The sequence below is a fragment of the Theropithecus gelada genome, chromosome 9 (assembly GCF_003255815.1).
Source record: "Theropithecus gelada isolate Dixy chromosome 9, Tgel_1.0, whole genome shotgun sequence".
Taxonomy (NCBI): domain Eukaryota; kingdom Metazoa; phylum Chordata; class Mammalia; order Primates; family Cercopithecidae; genus Theropithecus; species Theropithecus gelada.
Window position 1 is genome coordinate 94,668,602 of NC_037677.1, and position 17,172 is coordinate 94,685,773.

General features: G+C 41.8%; 1 protein-coding gene across 4 annotated transcripts in view; it reads left to right on the forward strand.

The window, feature by feature from the left end:
• Window positions 1-5,076: 5,076 nt before the first annotated feature.
• R3HCC1L (R3H domain and coiled-coil containing 1 like) overlaps window positions 5,077-17,172 on the forward strand; it is a 105,407-nt gene continuing 93,311 nt past the window's right edge. For 3 of the 4 annotated variants that reach the window (XM_025397955.1, XM_025397953.1, XM_025397954.1), the window contains exon 1: window positions 5,077-5,159. The gene's annotated coding sequence lies outside the window, so the exon portion shown is untranslated. The remainder of the gene's footprint in view (window positions 5,160-17,172) is intronic. The other variant, XM_025397956.1, reaches the window with a different exon arrangement.

Genomic DNA, 17,172 nt, shown 5'->3' on the forward strand with positions numbered 1-17,172 from the left:
CAGGATGCAAAAGAAAAACAGCTCGCACATGAGCAATTTAAAAATATATATATTGCTTATAGCATCACTGTAAACCAATACACCACAGCTGATTTTATCCAAGAGCTAAGGGCCTTTTAAACCAGTCATTTCTTATTTATTCTGTTAAAGAAAAAAACAAAACACAAGGTCCTTTGGTTTCATGTTCCTTTATTGTATTTTGTAAGGCACTGAGCACATATTGGATACTATGTAAATGTGAATTACTCTAACAATAGTAACTGAGACAGATGAGAAACTCAAGGAAGTAAAGTCACCATTTTGAATTTAGTGTATTATTGATGGGCTGAGTGATTTGGGAGAGACAGTGTGGCTCCGAGGCTAAAGAGCCCACAGAGATTCAGGGGGCAGAGGTTTGAATCTCAGTCATAGCGGCAGCTCTGAGTAGCTCTGGTGACCCCAGGCAAGCAGCTTCCTTCCCCTGGACCTCAAATTCTCCTCATAAATACTGGGCTTAATGCCACAAAACCATCTCCCAGGGATGTTAAGCTGGGGCTGCTGAATGTGGTTGTGCAGACTGTGCACTGCACAAGGGCACCAGCCGAGGGGGTAAGTGGTAGCTGAAATCTAGTCCATATTCTGCACCCTGATGATGGGCCATGACCATCTGGAGGAAGGGCACACTTTTTCCTAATTTTCGTAACACTACTATATGGACTGGTAGAGGCCTTGTATTAAGGAATGTGACAGTGATGGGGCACAGAATTTAGCATGTAAAATGGATAAGTTTATTCAACACAGTTGTAGTATACCTACTATGTGCAAGGCCCAATTCTAGGGGCTGAAGATACAGAGATGGATATAACCTATCAGTGCCCTTGGGTCCTCTTTTTCTTTCACCAGTCCATCCTCCCCTATATTCAATCCATCAGCAAGTCCTGTTGACTCAAAAGATCAAATCCATCCACTTCTCTCCATCCCACTGCAAGCACTTTGTTTCATTATTTCTCACCTAGCCTACTGCAACAGATGGGCTCCAACTTCTATTCCAGTCTTCTAAACCAAAGCAAGAGCAATTGTATTAAAATGTGAATCAGATAACATCATCCCCTTTCTAAAACCCCCTTTTTTTGATGGCTATAATTTAATCCAGGATTCTTACCATGGCCTTGAGGCTGTGCATCCCTGGCTGTAATTACCACCTCAGGTCACCTAGACCACTCAACCCACACTCTCTCCACTCCAGGAAAATGGACCATTCTGTCTCTCAAGCAGCCTGGCTCTTTCTTTGTGCGGTCTGATCCCTTTGGCTGGAGCACACTGTCCCCGGTTCTCCATCTCTTTCTCATCCTTCCGTGCTCAGTGGAAAGGTTGTCTACCCAGAGAGGTCTCCTTAGACCATCTTGTTAAAGTAGTGTAGTATTTTATGTCCACCACCGTAGTCATTGGTTCTTGCATCCCTGTAAAGAACTACCTGAGACTGGGTAATTTATAAAGAAAAGAGGTTTAATTGTCTCATGGTTCTGCAGGCTCCACAGGAAGCATGGCCAAAGAGGCACCAGGAGAAACTTACAATGATGGCAGAAGGTGAAGGGAAAGCAGGTGCATCCTACATGGCTGGAGTAAGAGAAAGAAAGAGAGAGGGAGGTGCCACACACTTTTAAACCATCAGATCTCATGAGAACTCACTGTCACGAGAACAGCAAGGGAGAAATAATACACCCACATGATCCAATCACCAGGCCCCACATCCAACACTGGTGATTACAATTCGACATAAGATTTGGATTGGGACACAAATCCAAACCATATCAACTGTCATTCATGGCCAGGATGTTCTACTGCACAGCAGCCTTGCTCCATTTGAAAGTACAGAGTTCTTTGCTTATTTCTTGTCTTATCTGCTGGATTGTAAGCTCCATTACAGCAGGGACCATGCTTGTGTGTTCTCCACCGTGTGCCCTCTCATCACCTTGCTAAGTCTCTGGTGCATGGTAATAAAAATTAATACATATTTGCTAAATGAAGTTGACCCAAGGAATTCTTCTAATTGGGGAGTGGACATTACAATATAATGTAGATGTGTGATATGACAAAGGCACTGATATGCTAGTAAACTGTCTCTTCAACAGCAACAACAACAAAAAGAAGCCCTGATTTGTCATTTGCTGATTTCCATGGAGTATTCACACACACACACACACACACACACACTACAAATCATAGCAGATTTCAAACTACCAATGGCTTAAACCGGCTTGCAAAAATTCCTGAACATCTAACAGTTGTCTCTTTAAAGCTGGTATGAGGCTGGGGGTGGTGGCTCATGCCTGTAATCTCAGCACTTTGGGAGGCCAAGGTGCAAGAACTGCTTCAGCCCAGGAGTTCGAGACCAGCCTGGGCAACAGAGTGATAACTCATCTCTATTAAAAAATTAAATGAATAAATAATAAATAACAAAGTTGGTATGAGCTGGATCTAGCATATCACTGGAAGAGAGGCCAACATGGGTGGGATGAGTGTCTAGGAAAGGGGCACTAATTTGTCTTGGTGGGGGTGGGGGGCAAAGTTCAGCAAAGGCTTCTTGGAGGAGATGATACTTGATTTGTGTTTTGAAGGGTGGGTATGTTGGCTTTGGCCTGATACCTCTAAACTGGATAACACAGTCCAGGTCCCTGTAGGCCACATTTCACTGTTTCTGGGTCCCCTACTGAGCCCACTGCTTTAGTGCCTGAGGCTTATCATCTGACTCAGCACAATCCTCAGAAAATCCTTTCATGTGGCTGGTGTTCTACTGGGTTTTCTCTGAATCCCATAGAGGAGAATTAGACAGCAGTATAGGTTAGTCAAGGGAGAAGAGAGAGGGCTTTCCAAACAGAGGGACGGCTTATGCAAAGGTTAAAGAGCAAGTGCCACAGCAGTTTGGTAAACCTAAGGTGTCCATGGGAGGGGGTAGGAGGAGATTAGCTCCTGACAGGCTTTGTTTGACAGGGTAAGAAACATAAACTGATTCCCAATCTGGGCTGGGGCAGGTGGGAGAGCAGGGGAAAGGGACCAATTACAATACTTTTCCTCCATAATTCTTATTATAGCTGGCAACTGTGGATTTTTTGTTGGTTTTTATTTTTGGTATGGAATCATTTGATTAATATCTGTCTCTTCAAAGAGAATATAAACTCCACAAGGCCAGGTAATATTCTGTTCACTGTTGTTTTCTCAGTACCCAGCACTGGTACATAGTAAGCAACAAAACATATTTTGTTGAATAATTGAATAACCAGGGAACTTTATTTTATATTTAATTTTCTTTTTTTTGAGACAGGATTACTCAGGCTGGAGGGCAGTGGCACAATCATGGCCCATCATAACTTTGAATTCTTGGGTTCAAGCAATCTCCACACCTCAGCCTTCCAAGCCTTCCAGGCTTGTGCCACCATGCCTGGCTAATTAAAAAAAATTTTTTTGGTAGAGATGAGATCTCCTTATGTTGTCTAGGCTGGTCTTGACATCCTGGGTTCAAGAAATGCTCCCGCCTCAGTCTCCCAAATTGCTGGGATTACAGGCATGAGCCACCACAGTGGGCCTCCTCAGGAACTTTTAAAATAATGCCCATGTCCACCTACCCTACAATAAGATTTGCTATAAATCTTCCTTCACTGAACCTCCCAATCACAATACTGGATTCTGATTGCCTGGTGAGTTTTTCCTGCCCACTGCACAGACAAAACCAATTCACTGAGACCATGGCAGAGCAGTAAAGAATTTAACTGATGAAGAGTTATCACTTAAATCAATCTCCTTGAAGGTTCAGAGGTTAGGGTTTTTATGGACATTTTGGTGGGCAGGGGGCTAGAGAATGGGTGCTGCTGATGGGTTGGGGATGAAATCATAGGGGTGTGGAAAATAGTCCTCATGCTCTGAGTCCCCTCTGGGTGGGGCCGCAGGAGCAGCTGAGTCATGAGTTAAGAGTCCTGAAGAAGGAACAGATTCAAGGTGTACTTGGGAGATAGAATCTACAAGATTTGGTGACTATTTGAATATAGGAGGAAGAGGAAGTGAGAAAGGAGGAATCGGGTTAAAAAGTAGGGAGGAGGAGGAGTAGTTCACTTTTCTTTTCTTTTTCTTTTTTTTTTTTTTTTGGAGACAGAGTCTCCCTGTGTCACCCAGGCGGCTGGAGCACAGTGGCACAATCTTGGCTTACTGCAACCTCCACCTCCCAGATTCAAGTGATTCTCTTTCAAGCAATTCTCCTGCCTCAGCCTCCTGGGTAGCTGGGATTACAGGTGTCCACCACCACACACAGCTAATTTTTGTACTTTTAGTAGAGACATGTTGGTCAGGCTGGTCTCGAACTCCTGACTGCAGGTGATCCACCTGCCTCGGCCTCCCAAAGTGCTGGGATTACAGGCGGGAGTCACTGTTCCTGGCCCCAGTAGTTCACTTTTCAAAGACATTTGAGATACCTGTGGGCATGGATGAGGAAAGGTCTGTCTAGGAAGTTGAGAATACAAACAATAAGCTCAGGTGAGAAGGGGTGGAGTGTCCCTTCTCCCACCCCAATTTTAAGAACTCTGGAAAACACCAGTATTTTAGAGGTAAGTTATAACAACAATTCTTGAAGGAAACCGAGTAAAATGAATTGAGAGAAGGAAAACCTGGATAGTGTCATAGAAAATAAGCGATAATGCCCAATAGCGTCAAATGACTAAAGCTTGAGTTAGATGAGTCCGAAAATACCTCCAATCAGTTTGGCAACAAGGACACTTAGGACAACGAGACATTTTCAATGGGAGCGGAAGCTGCAGTGTGGAGTGAACAAGATGAGCAAGTAGAGACAGAGTGTAGATTATCTTTTTCAAGAAACTTGGCTGTGAACGGAATAAGTGAGATGGTATGACTGAGTGGGATGTGAGGAGATTTGAGCACGTATATAGCTGAGAGGAATGAGGGAGGGTTGAAGGGACAGGAGCTTACACGCCCTCCTGCACTCGCCATATTGCCAGCTTCTCCCCACGTGACCTGAACTCAGTGGGCGCAGCCGGGCCTCGCGGAAACTACAACCCCCAGAAGGCCCCGCGGCGTTGGGGGGCGGAGCCGAGGCCTGGCGCGCGCCCCAGCGGCGCGAGCGGAAGAGATAGAGCTTCGCGGAGACTGCGGAAGCGGAGAGCGACAGCGCGCGGGTAACAACCATCCCCAGATCCCCTCCCTGAGTACCCCAAGCTAGGACTTTTAATCTCCGCTTCTCCCTTCACAGCCCGGGACAAGACTTCCATTCTTTCGTTTGTTGCTGGTATTTTTTTCCCCCTTGTGACGCGAGGGGCCGCCCTCCGCCTGGGGCGGAGGTTACTGGGAAGCTCCCGCCTTCCGACCCCTGCGGGCCCGCTGTTGAGAGGCACCCTCTTGGGGCTCTTTTGCCTTCACCAGGGCTCGTGCTTGCTTTGGGCGCTCGCCCCAGATGCTCCTGGCGGAGAGGACGTGCTTTTTCTGGGTTTCAGCAGGCATTGAGCGGGGTCCCTGGCGACCCCCTCGGGGCGGCGGGGGCGTGGGCCGCCGAGGCTGCCCCCGAGACGACCCCAGGGGCTGCTGGCGGTTTCCAGGCTTCGCTTGGAGCCTCGCATTTGAGTCTTCTCCGCTGCCCGGGAGCCCCGGGCTACGGGCTGGGAGCGAGCAATCTATAAAGGAGCAGGTACTTCCTGCTTTTTCTTGGCAGGCCTTCGAAAAATCCCAAGTCCGGTCTTTAAAGTTTGTCCATGCAGCCGCCTCTCGGTTGTTTACGGGAAGGAACACAGGATTTGGAGTCTGATATCCTGGGAGAAGTCTCAGTCCGACCACTTGGCTGGACCTGTGATCTATTGTACAGCAGTCTGTTTACGCCAGCCTCAGTTTCCTTGTCTGAAAAATGGGGATAATGTTCTTTCCCCTGCTGCCTTCCAGGGTTGTGGGCTTCAGCAGAAGTGATATTCCTTCAAAAGCTTTGAACTCTAAAGCATGTTTCGGGTATAATCTTGCCATCCCCCTGTCTCCAGTCTAGGTCAGTTAATTTCTAAAACCAGTTTCATGTCTATACGAAGATCAAATTAGTTAAGAAATAGGGGGAAAGTGTCTTTGGAAACGAATCTGAACCATGCAAATGTTTTTATGCCAGGTTCCTCGGGAGGAGGTGACCTTAGGGCGTTACCACCTGTGGAGTCAATTTAAAACTTCATCTGGATTTTAAGGCCCACCAGAATTTAAACTCTTCCTCAGCACACACAACTGTCTGTCTCTTGCTGTTATAACCTCCCTTCAGTATCACACAGGTGGAAGCATAAAGCAGTAAACGTTCCTTAGATAGGGTGGTGCTACAACTAATACCTGTCCCCAGCAGGTCTTGTGTCTCGTGTCACAGTTGAAATTCAGAATATAAATAGACAAATATTCCATCTGTTTCATTTTTTTTTGACATTAAGCTTTGAGACTAAGCAAGTTGCTTATTGTCTTATTTTTTCCCCTTGTATAGAATGGTAATTCTGCAATCAATTTTTTTTTTTTGGTAGAATCAGGATTTCACTATGTTGTCCAGGCTAGTCTAATTCCTGGGCTCAAATGATCCTCCCACCTCGGCCTCCCAAAGTGTTGGTATTACAGGCGTTTGCCACTGTGCCCACTGTGCCCGACCTCTGCAATTAAGTTTTAAAGGGGTGTAAGAGTGTAGTTAGATACTTTTAGCCTGTGTTTATTCTGAATTTATTGATTGAAGAATACTTGAAAATGGTCCAAAAAACGAGAGGATGACAGTAAGTTGCATTAGCTTAGTGTACAAACTCGAGCAAATTTGAATTCAAATCCTAGTGCTGTGTCTTACTGCAGGTTGGAGTATCCTTATCTGAAACGCTTGGGAGCAGAGTGTTTCAAATTTCGGATTTTGGAATATTTGCATATACATAGATCTCTTTGGGATGGGACCCCAATCTAAACATGAAATTCATTTAGGTTTTATATATACCTTATATACGTAGCCTGAAGGTAATTTTATATAGTATTTTTAATAATTTAATAATTTGTGTCCAGACGCTGTGCCTCACGCCTGTAATCCTAGCACTTTGGGAGGCTGAGGCAGGCAGATTGCCTGAGCTCAGGAGTTCAAGACCAGCCTGGGCAACAAAGCGAAACCCCACCTCTATTAAAAATACAAAAAATTAACCAGGTGTAGTGGTGCACGCCTGTAGTCCCAGCTACTCTGGAGGCTGAGGCACGAGAATCGCTTGAGTCCTGGAGGTGGAGGTTGCAGTGAGCGGAGATTGCGCCTTTGCACTCCGGCCTGGCCCATAGAGTGAGACCCTGCTGGGCATGGCACTAAGTTTGGATTGCATTTTGACTAAGACCTGTCACATAAGGTCATGTGTGGAATTTTCCACTGGTGGTGTCAAAAAGTTCTTGGGGCTGAGCGCGGTGGCTCACGCCTGTAATCCTGGCACTTTGGGAGGCCGAGGCGGGCAGATCACGAGGTCAAAAGATGGAGACTATCCTGGCCAACATGATGAAACCCCTTCTCTACTAAACTACAAAAAGCTTAGCCGGGCGTGGTGGCGTGTGCCTGTAATCCCAGCTCCTCAGGAGGCTAAGGTATGGGAATGGCTTGAACCCGGGAGGCAGAGGTTGCAGTGAGCCGAGATCGCACCACTGCGCTCCAGCGTGGCGGCAGAGCAAGACTCCCGTCTCAAAAAAAAAAAAAAAAAAAAAAAAAAGTTTTTAAGCATTCTGGATTTCGGATTTTCGGATTAGGGATTCTCCACCTGTAGTTTTTGATTTTGGGCCAATTAGTTGACTTGTCTGAGCCTGTTTCCTAATCTCTAAAATGGAGGTAAATAACATTGTGTCACAAGGTGTCTACAAAGATGAAATGAGATGTGACCATAAATGGCTTAGTAGTGCTGGGTACAAATAAAGTTCTCATTATTTTGTTGCTATTGTTGATGATTATGATAATAGTGATGATAATTTTAGGTATTTTCCTGAAATTCCATTTATCTGTAAAATGAGGATAGTCATCCTTAATTCACAAACTTTACAAAATACTCTAAATAGAAGTTCTCAGATTGCAGTTTTTTAGCAATTGCATTTTATATAAAAATTATATTAGATTTTTTTCAATTTTAGAGGTTCGTAAAATGCTGTTGTGCAGGGTTATTGGGCTTTGCTGTGTTTCTGTTTTTCCAGAGATTCCAGATGTTGATTTGTACCTTGTTTGTTGAAATTGAACTGGTGCTTCATTTACAACCTGTGGTAAGAATGCACTTCTGTACATTGTAGCTTGTGGCAGAACAATTATCTATCTTTATGACTCAGATATTGACTACGATAGACGTTTATGGAACAGTTTTTTCTTCCTGCCTTATTTTTATTTTTTTTAAGCCAGACTATTTGACTTTAAAATTTAAGCCTGTTGGGTAGGGTTTGGGAGACTTGGTGACTTTCATTTTTTCAAGATGGCATTTCTTACTGACTGATGCTAATGATGGCATTGGTATGTGTGTATCTGCAGGGAGTGAGAGTTGAGAAAAACCAAGGAGGAAAGCCTTATAGAGAAAAATGGTTTGTTGGTCAAGGCGAAGTCTTGGAGTTTAGAATTGAAGTATGTATTTTTTACTTCCTTCAAGTGCCATATTGACTACCAGATATCTGCAGATTCAGATGCTTAGGAAATGTTTCCTTTACTCTCTTTTTTTGATGCGGTATGCCTGTGCTATGTTTTGCCAGCTTCTTTCTACCTTTAGTTACGAATCAGCAAGAAAACTATTTTTTCACACCAGACTTGTATACAAAGCTATGACAATAGAAAGTCACTTCCATTAAAATCTACTTTGTATGCTATGTGTTATTTTTTCCTTTATGTTTTAATCTTAAACACTTTTTGCTGGGGCATAATAGCTCATTCCTGTAATTCCAGTCCTTTGAGATCCTTTGAGGTAGGCTCATTTGAGGCCGGGAGTTCGAGACCAGCCTGGGCAACAAAGCGAGACTTCGTCTCTATAAAAAAATTAACAACAACAAAAAAAATCATTTCAACACTTTTGTTCCTTGACTGTTTTTTGCTTAAAAGGAATTTTTGGAAAGTATACTAATTCTCAGCTATAGTGTGTGAGTATGCATAGTGGATGCTCAGTAATGAGTGTGCTGACTAGTTCTGAATAGGAACATTTTGTTGATCGTCCTAGGTCACTGAGGTGCTCTGGAGAGGCCATGTAGCATTGTGACAGTAACCTATGCTTTGGAGTCAAGACAGACCAAGGTCTGAATCCAGGTTCACTAGATGTAACTTTGGTTCATATGATCATTCTGAATTGAGTTTCTCATCATCTGTAAGACAGATTAGACTAACCCTGCATGATTGAAAAGATTAAAGATTATTTGAATGAGGCACATATTAGTCAGGTTTAGTATAATATTAGAGATTGGAGTGGTGTTGTTATTACTGTTTTTAATTTGTATTATTTTTTCTGAAAGTATGGATTTTGTTGATACATCTATATTCATTCCCCTAATGCTTCAATGATCAGTATGTTTCTTAGCCAAGGTTAAGGTTGTTGACTGTGACCATGGAACCTAGAAACACACAGCAAAGCTAATTGGCCAGCATGGAGTTTGAGTCTGTGACCTTGTCCTCATTAGCTCCATAAGCTAACTATTCACAAATAATCTCACCAGAATGAAAGAAAAGGCTGGTATATTTTTTATTTGGCCCTCATGCAACTCATTAGACATCAGTAAATGAACTAGTGCCAGAAGCAAAAGTATAGATTTTTCATTAGCTTATGTAAATATATGATTAGTCCTCACACTGTGTATGAAACTTGTGACCTGTAGGATGATCTTTGACAACTCCACTAACCTAAGTTTATAATTTAGACATTTCTTTTAGTTGTTGAATTATATTTGTTGTAGACTTCTCACCTATAGGAGAAGTGAGAAGAAATGGAACTAGGCTATTCATGTCTTGAAAGAGTACCCTCCTTCTGTTGTGCTACCCACAAGAAAATGTGCTCTTAGCTAGTGCAGAAAACATTTAGAATTATCCGGTAATGAGCCCAGCAGGATGGATGAAGCTTGGGGAACTCCTAAGAGCTTATTGAATTACAGAGAAATTCCAGTTGTCAAAGCATTAGATAGAGGAAAAGTTATAGGGTGTTACTCAGCAGTAGTAAGCCTGCATTTGGAGAGAATTTTCTTTTCTCTTAATAAAACATGGACCAATTGCTTTGAGTTTTGGTGTCCATTTTTCACTGTCTCATGCTAGCCTTCTGTATAGTTTTTCGTTCTTCAAATTCACCCTCCAGTTTTATTAGTATTTGTTGTCCTTCTTGTTTTTTTTTTTTAAATGCCATATGTGGCTGGGTTGGGACTAGGGATAAAAACAGAAGAAGAGAAGCACTGTTGGAAAATAGATTCTAGTGTCTAGTATTGTGAGGTTTCCAAATAACATAGGTCAAACTGAACATGATGATATGGATTTCTGGGATAGGCAGATGGCTGACACTTCATGACCATTTAACCTGTGCAGAGTGAATAATGTGGGCAAAAGGTGTGTAGCACTCCTTAATATCATATTTGTCTCTTAGAAAAGAATCTGAATGTGTGTAGTGTTACTATTGGCTTGCAGTTGTGCTGTTTCAAGTTCTTTGCCATGGAATGCCAGAAGAATAGTAAAGAAAGAAGGGAAGCACTTGGATTTATATCCTGACTTCTCAAATTTTATGCCAGTAGTCCTGTTTCTGTTTTCTTATCTTTAAAATAGGGTTAATAAAACCAGCTCTGCTTGTTTATAAATATTAAAAGGAAAATTAAATGCAAGAATGTATTGAAAATGAGGTGGATAACGGGGAGAGACAGAAAGGCAGAATCCAAGAGAGGCGTTCAAAGACAGCTACACACATAGTCATAGAGACACATGCAATAGGCAGAGAGAGAGGAAGGTTAGTCAGAGACAGAGAAGTCAAAAACACTGAGCGGGACAGTCACCTAGGCAAAGTTAGAAAGCAGGGTAATCAGAGATGTAGAGAGAAGGGCAGAGTTAGAAATGAGGACAGACAGATACAGGGAGGGAGACAGAAAGAGTGAATGTCATGACCAAGATGGAGAGCTTTTTGAGTGTTTGTTATTTGAGAAGAACATGTAAATATAGTTGGCTAGGAAAGGGAAAATAAGCAGATATTAATAGTAAATCAAGTAACATACTTATGAAATTTTTATTACACTAGCATTTTTCCTTAAATACTAAATTTATTTTGCATATTCAGCATGCAAATATCAAGCCAATTTATGTATTACCTGTTAACTACTTAAATGACCTCTCAAGTGTAGTTTAAACACATTTTTAAAAAAATTAAGATTAATATTATTTTTTCCCTCAAAAAAATCTAATATATGACTTACTATAGAAAACAGCACATACGGTAAATTTAAAAGGACAACAGAAAACACTCATAATCTCACAATCTAAACATAACATATAACGAGGCCCACATTTTTCATTTTTTTTTCCAGTCTTCCTTTTCCTAGGCATTTACTAAAGCCCATCTACTTTCCTAAAGGACCCAAATGCTGTTTTTAAGTCCAAAATGATGCTATAACTATTTGTGGCAGAGTTAACACTTTATAATCCTATTTTGGCACTTAGATACTTTCATAAACTATTTGTGTACCCATTTTTTTCTCTCCCTAGATTGTAAACTTTTAACTACAGACTATATGTTATTCATCTTTGTGTCTTAGGAATCTAGCAAAGTATCTTACATATCATTGTTAAGCCTCCTAAGTAGAAACTGTCTTATTTAAACAGGTCTGCCAAATTGCACATTGGATTGGACCTTCCTTAAAGTTGAGAAAAACTTGATTTTAGGGGTGGTGTGTGTGTGTGTGGAATGTAAAGCCACCGAGCTGGGAAAGGGCACTTTTTTTCTCGTTACCTTTTGTTGTTTTTGTAACAAGCCATTCCAAAACATAATGGTGTAAAACAACCATTTTATTGTGCTATGGATCTGTTGGAATTCAGACAGGACAGTTTCTGCACAGATGGCTTGCTTAAGCCTTAGCTGGGAAGATTCAAAAGCTGGTGGTGACTTTATGGCTGGTACTTAGAACCTGGAGGCTTCTTCACTCACATGCCTGGTGATTGATGTTGGTTGTCCCTCAGAACACCTACCTACCCAGATAGGCTAATTTGAGCTTCTTTGCAGCATAGCGGCTGTTTTCTACGCGTGAGCATCTAGAGAGAACCAGGTGGAAACTGCATAACTTTTTGTGACCAAGCCGTAGAAGTTCTGTGGTATCACAAGCTTGCCAGATTCAAGGAGTGAGTGGCAGTTACATGGGATCCGCTTCTCACAGGAGTGTCAGAGTCATACTGTGAGAAAAACATTTTGGGGGGTGGGAGGTAGCAAGTAAAAAAATGAGTTAATAAAACATTATCACTTTTTAAATGTCAGTGAATAAATGTTCTATTGAAAGTAAGGGTTTTTCCCTACTGCTAATGGTGTTTAGTTAAAAAATTTGTACTAGTAAAAATTTCTAAACCTAAAACTATGTTAAATTATTTTCTTGGCTTTTAAGCTCTGAACAAGATCTTATTATTTCTTTTTAACTGAATTTGCAAGTTGGTCAGTTTTTATACTTGGGTCTTGCCTCACCCCCATTTAATAAAACAAGTCTTGTTTTGTAAATGATATACATGTTCACTGCAGACAATTTAGAAAATCAGGAAAGAGGCCGGGCGCGGTGGCTCAAGCCTGTAATCCCAGCACTTTGGGAGGCCGAGACGGGCGGATCACGAGGTCAGGAGATCGAGACCATCCTGGCTAACACAGTGAAACCCCGTCTCTACTAAAAAATACAAAAAAAACTTAGCCGGGCGAGGTGGCAGGCGCCTGTAGTCCCAGCTACTCGGGAGGCTGAGGCAGGAGAATGGCGTGAACCCGGGAGGCGGAGCTTGCAGTGAGCTGAGATCCGGCCACTGCACTCCAGCCTGGGTGACAGAGCAAGACTCCGTCTCAAAAAAAAAAAAAAAAAAAAAAAAAAGAAAATCAGGAAAGAAACCAAATCAACTCATGATCTCACCTGTGAGATGTAATCAGTTTCAGGTTCATAATTTCTTTCTTTTTTTTTTTTCTCTTTTTTCTTTTTTTATACCTGTAATCCCAGCACTTTGGGAGGCTGAGGTGAGCGGATCACTTTAGGCCAGGAGTTCGAGACCAGCCTGGCCAACATGGGGAAATCATCTCTCTACTAAAAATACAAAAATTAGCTGGGCATGGTGGTGTGTGCCTGTAGTCCCAGCTACTCGAGTGGCTGAGGCACGAGAATCATATGAACCCAGGAGGTGGAGGTTGCAGTGAGTGGAGATTGCGTCGCTGCCCTCCAGCCTGGGTGACAGAGTGAGACTCTGTCTCAAAAAAAAAAAAAAAAAAAAGGTAGACCGGGTGTGGTGGCTCACGCCTATAATCTCAACACTTTGGGAGGCTGAGGCCGGCAGATTACTTGAGGTCAGGAGTTCGAGACTAGCCTGGCCAACATGGCAAAACCCCGTCTCCACTAAAAATACAAAAATTAGCTGGGTGTGGCAACACGTGCCTGTAGTCCCAGCTGCTCAGGAGGCTGAGGCAGGAGAATCGTTTGAATCTGGGAGGCAGAGATTGTAGTGAGTTGAGGTTATGCCACTACACTCCGGCCTGGGCCACAGAGTAACACTCTGTCTCCAAAAAACAAACAAACAAAAACAGAAGAAAAAATACTAATGTGTTTAATTATGAAGTATTTTGCTTAGACCCTGGTTGGAATATTTTGTGACATATGGAACATTTACCATATTAACCTTTTCTAAATCTGAAAATTTCTGAATCTTGTCTGGTCCCACAAGTTTTGGATTAGGGATTTTGAACTGCAGTTAAAAACCTAGTGTTAGGAAAAGATGAGTTTATTAACTTGTTTTGGTAGTTCTGAACTTTTTTATCACATGAATCTTCCCAGAACTTTTGTGCTTTCATTTCACATTTTCATTTCAGGAGAAGATCCAGAAGGAAAATAAATAGTCTTGATTTGTTTATATGATCAGTAATTCTCTCTCACCATCCCACATAACTGTTTCAAACTTGTGACCATCTCTCAATACGTTTAGAATTTCTAGTGACTTTTGTGCCTCTTGATGCTTGTATGAGAAGCAGTGATTTAAATTAAGTACCGGAGTTGACAAGCCCCTGGAGCCATGTAGTTCTTTGTTTTTGCCTCTGGTATTGTCGCTGTGACATTGCTGTTCTTTCCCTTTTTGCCATAGTATTTCTTTTTTGTACTGTGTTTCTTGTTTGCTTCCTTGGGTATCCTGAAACTTTTCATTGCTTCTAACACTTTGGTGAGGGACAGTGCTTCAAAAACTAGGATAAGATCTTGACTGCCAGTTTATTAACTTGCAGTTTGCCCCCCTCAGTGGAGAGAAAACATTAAAATCAAGGTTGAGGAGTGTGTCTTTGACTTCATAATGTCATGTAGTTTTAACTTTTTGAGTTATTAGTACTGTCATAAATTCAGTATATGACCATATATTATAAAATATTCCAACCAGGGTCTAGGGCAGTACTTTGTAATTAAACACATTAATAGTTCACATGTATTCATTAAAGAGGATTTGGAAAATACAACCATATTTTCACCACCTGGAAGTAACTGTTACCATTGGGGTTTATTACCCCATTCTATTTTCTGTGTGTCTATTACCGTAGTACACACACATAGTTAAACTGGAATCTCTTGCTGTTATATATAAACTTTGTATCCTGCTTTAAAAAATATATAATGGGTTGGGACAGTGGCTCAGTAATCCCAGCATTTTGTGGGGGGGCCGAAACGAGAAGATTGCTTGAACTCAGGAGTTTGAGACCAGCCGGGGTGACATAGTGAGACCCATCTCTACAAAAACAAAAATGTGGAATGTAGCACGAATTATATTACTGGGCAGTATTATTTATTTATTTCCGAGATGGAGTCTTGCTCTGTCGCCCAGAGCTGGAGTGCAGTGGTGCGATCTCGGCTTACTGCAACCTCTACCTCCTGGGTTCGAGCAATTCTTCTGCCTCAGCCTCTTGAGTAGCTGGGATTACAGGGGCGCACCACCACGCCTGGCTAATTTTTGTATTTTTAGTAGAGGTGGGGTTTCACCATGTTGGCCAGGCTGGTCTCAAATTCCTGACCTTGTGATCTGCCTGCCTTGGCCTCCCAAAGTGCTGGGATTATGGGTGTGAGCCACCGTGCCCAGCCGGGGCAGTAATCTTTAGATTTGTCTTCGTTTTGGATGGGAACCTAGGAGACTGGGATTCAAATTCTGGCTTTGTCCTTGCCGAACTGAAAACTAGGGCAAGTTATAGGATACCTCTGTGCTTCCATGTGTCAGCTGTCAGATTTCCAAAGTATTTGACACCACAGTCTTATGAAAGTTAACCCTCTGCTTAGAACATTATTCATACACAAAATAAGTCCTAGTCTGGTCTATCTTTGAGATCCTTCCAGTTCTACTACTGAATGATCTCTAAGTTGAGGAGTGCAAAATACAGCAGTATTTATGTCAGGTTATTTAGGCCTAATGGAACAGAAGGATCTTGAAGGAAATAAAAGAGTAACAAATTGACTGGAGGGGACAGAAGAAAACTCTGGAGGGAATGATGTGAAGTTGGGAGCAAGAATGAGTACAGTATGTGAACTGAATGGGACGAACAAGCGATCTTAACAGTATTCCACAAATAGAATGATTTTTACTGATGAGTAGTGAGGAGATATGATTTGTTAAGTTTGTTTGTGTATGGGGTAATGAAGGAGAATTAAGGGACAATATTGAAGGCTAGGCTGAAAAACTTAAATTTGATCCAGTAGGTGGCAGGACTTCTGTTGAGAGTCATACAATGAAAACCGTTTGACTGAGGCTGCCTTGGCAACTTTGTATGTTTGATAAACTTAAGTAGAGGGAGTTACTGAAGAGTACAGTATTTCAATTGTACTGTGGAGTAATGTGGAAATAGAAATAATGTAAACATAGAAAACATGATACCTCTTGTTTGTAAGATATGGGGTTAGAACTGGGAGTCAGAATACCACAGAATTTGAGCCTGACATATCAAGCATACTGTGTCATTGATAGTGGCATTGGGAAAGGGTCTTGGATAGGTCTTGGAGAAAGATAACAAGTTCAATTTCTAATATATTCAGTTTTAGGCATTAGGTTATTTAAGTGGTAGTTTTAAAAGTCTGGTGCTTTAAAAATTTATTCACCTAGATGAATGCTGCCCCTTTTAAAGTAATGTTTTTGGGGACATGCATTTATTCTAGCAAATAAATGTTCTCTGGAATTTGTCTTTTGAAACTGCTTTTAGAACCTGTAGAGCCACATAAGAAAACCATTCTCGCTGGGCACAGTGGCTCACGCCTGTAATCCCAGCACTTTGGGAGCCTGAGGCAGGTGGATCATGAGGTCAGGAGATCGAGACCATCCTGACCAACATGGTGAAACCCTGTCTGTACTAAATATACAAAAATTAGCTGGGTGTGGTGGTGCGCGCCTGTAATCCCAGCTACTCGAGAGGCTGAGGCAGGAGAATCACTTGAACCCTGGAGGCGGAGGTTGCAGTGAGCTGAGATCGTGCCACTGCACTCCAGCCTGGGCAACAGAGTGAGACTCCGTCTCAAAAAAAAAAAAAAGCCGTTCTCATGACTTGATGGTCATATCCCTTGTCCTCAAAAGAATATGATCTTACTTGGTCATCTATTTACCATACATATTTCTAAGTAATAATTGGCAGTTTCTAAAAATTAATCTGCGGAAACATCAAATTTATTACTATGGAGGATATTTTAATGACTTGTGATTATTGGGGATGCTAAAAGTCTTAAGCTGTGATAGCATCTTATTTTGGTTATAGCTTTGTTGACAAATAATTTGCATACTATACAATTCACCCATTTTTTTGGTGGGGGGGACATGTGATAAATTTATATAATTTGTAAAGATCTAATAAGAGTAAATAGGGATATCCATCACTTTACACAGTTGTGTTTTGTTTTGTTAAAAATGTTTGAAATATGTAAATAGATTATTGTAAACTTTAGTCATCCTACTGATCTATCAAACACTAGGTTGTATTTCTTCTATCAAATTTTGTGTTTGTACCCATTAATCAA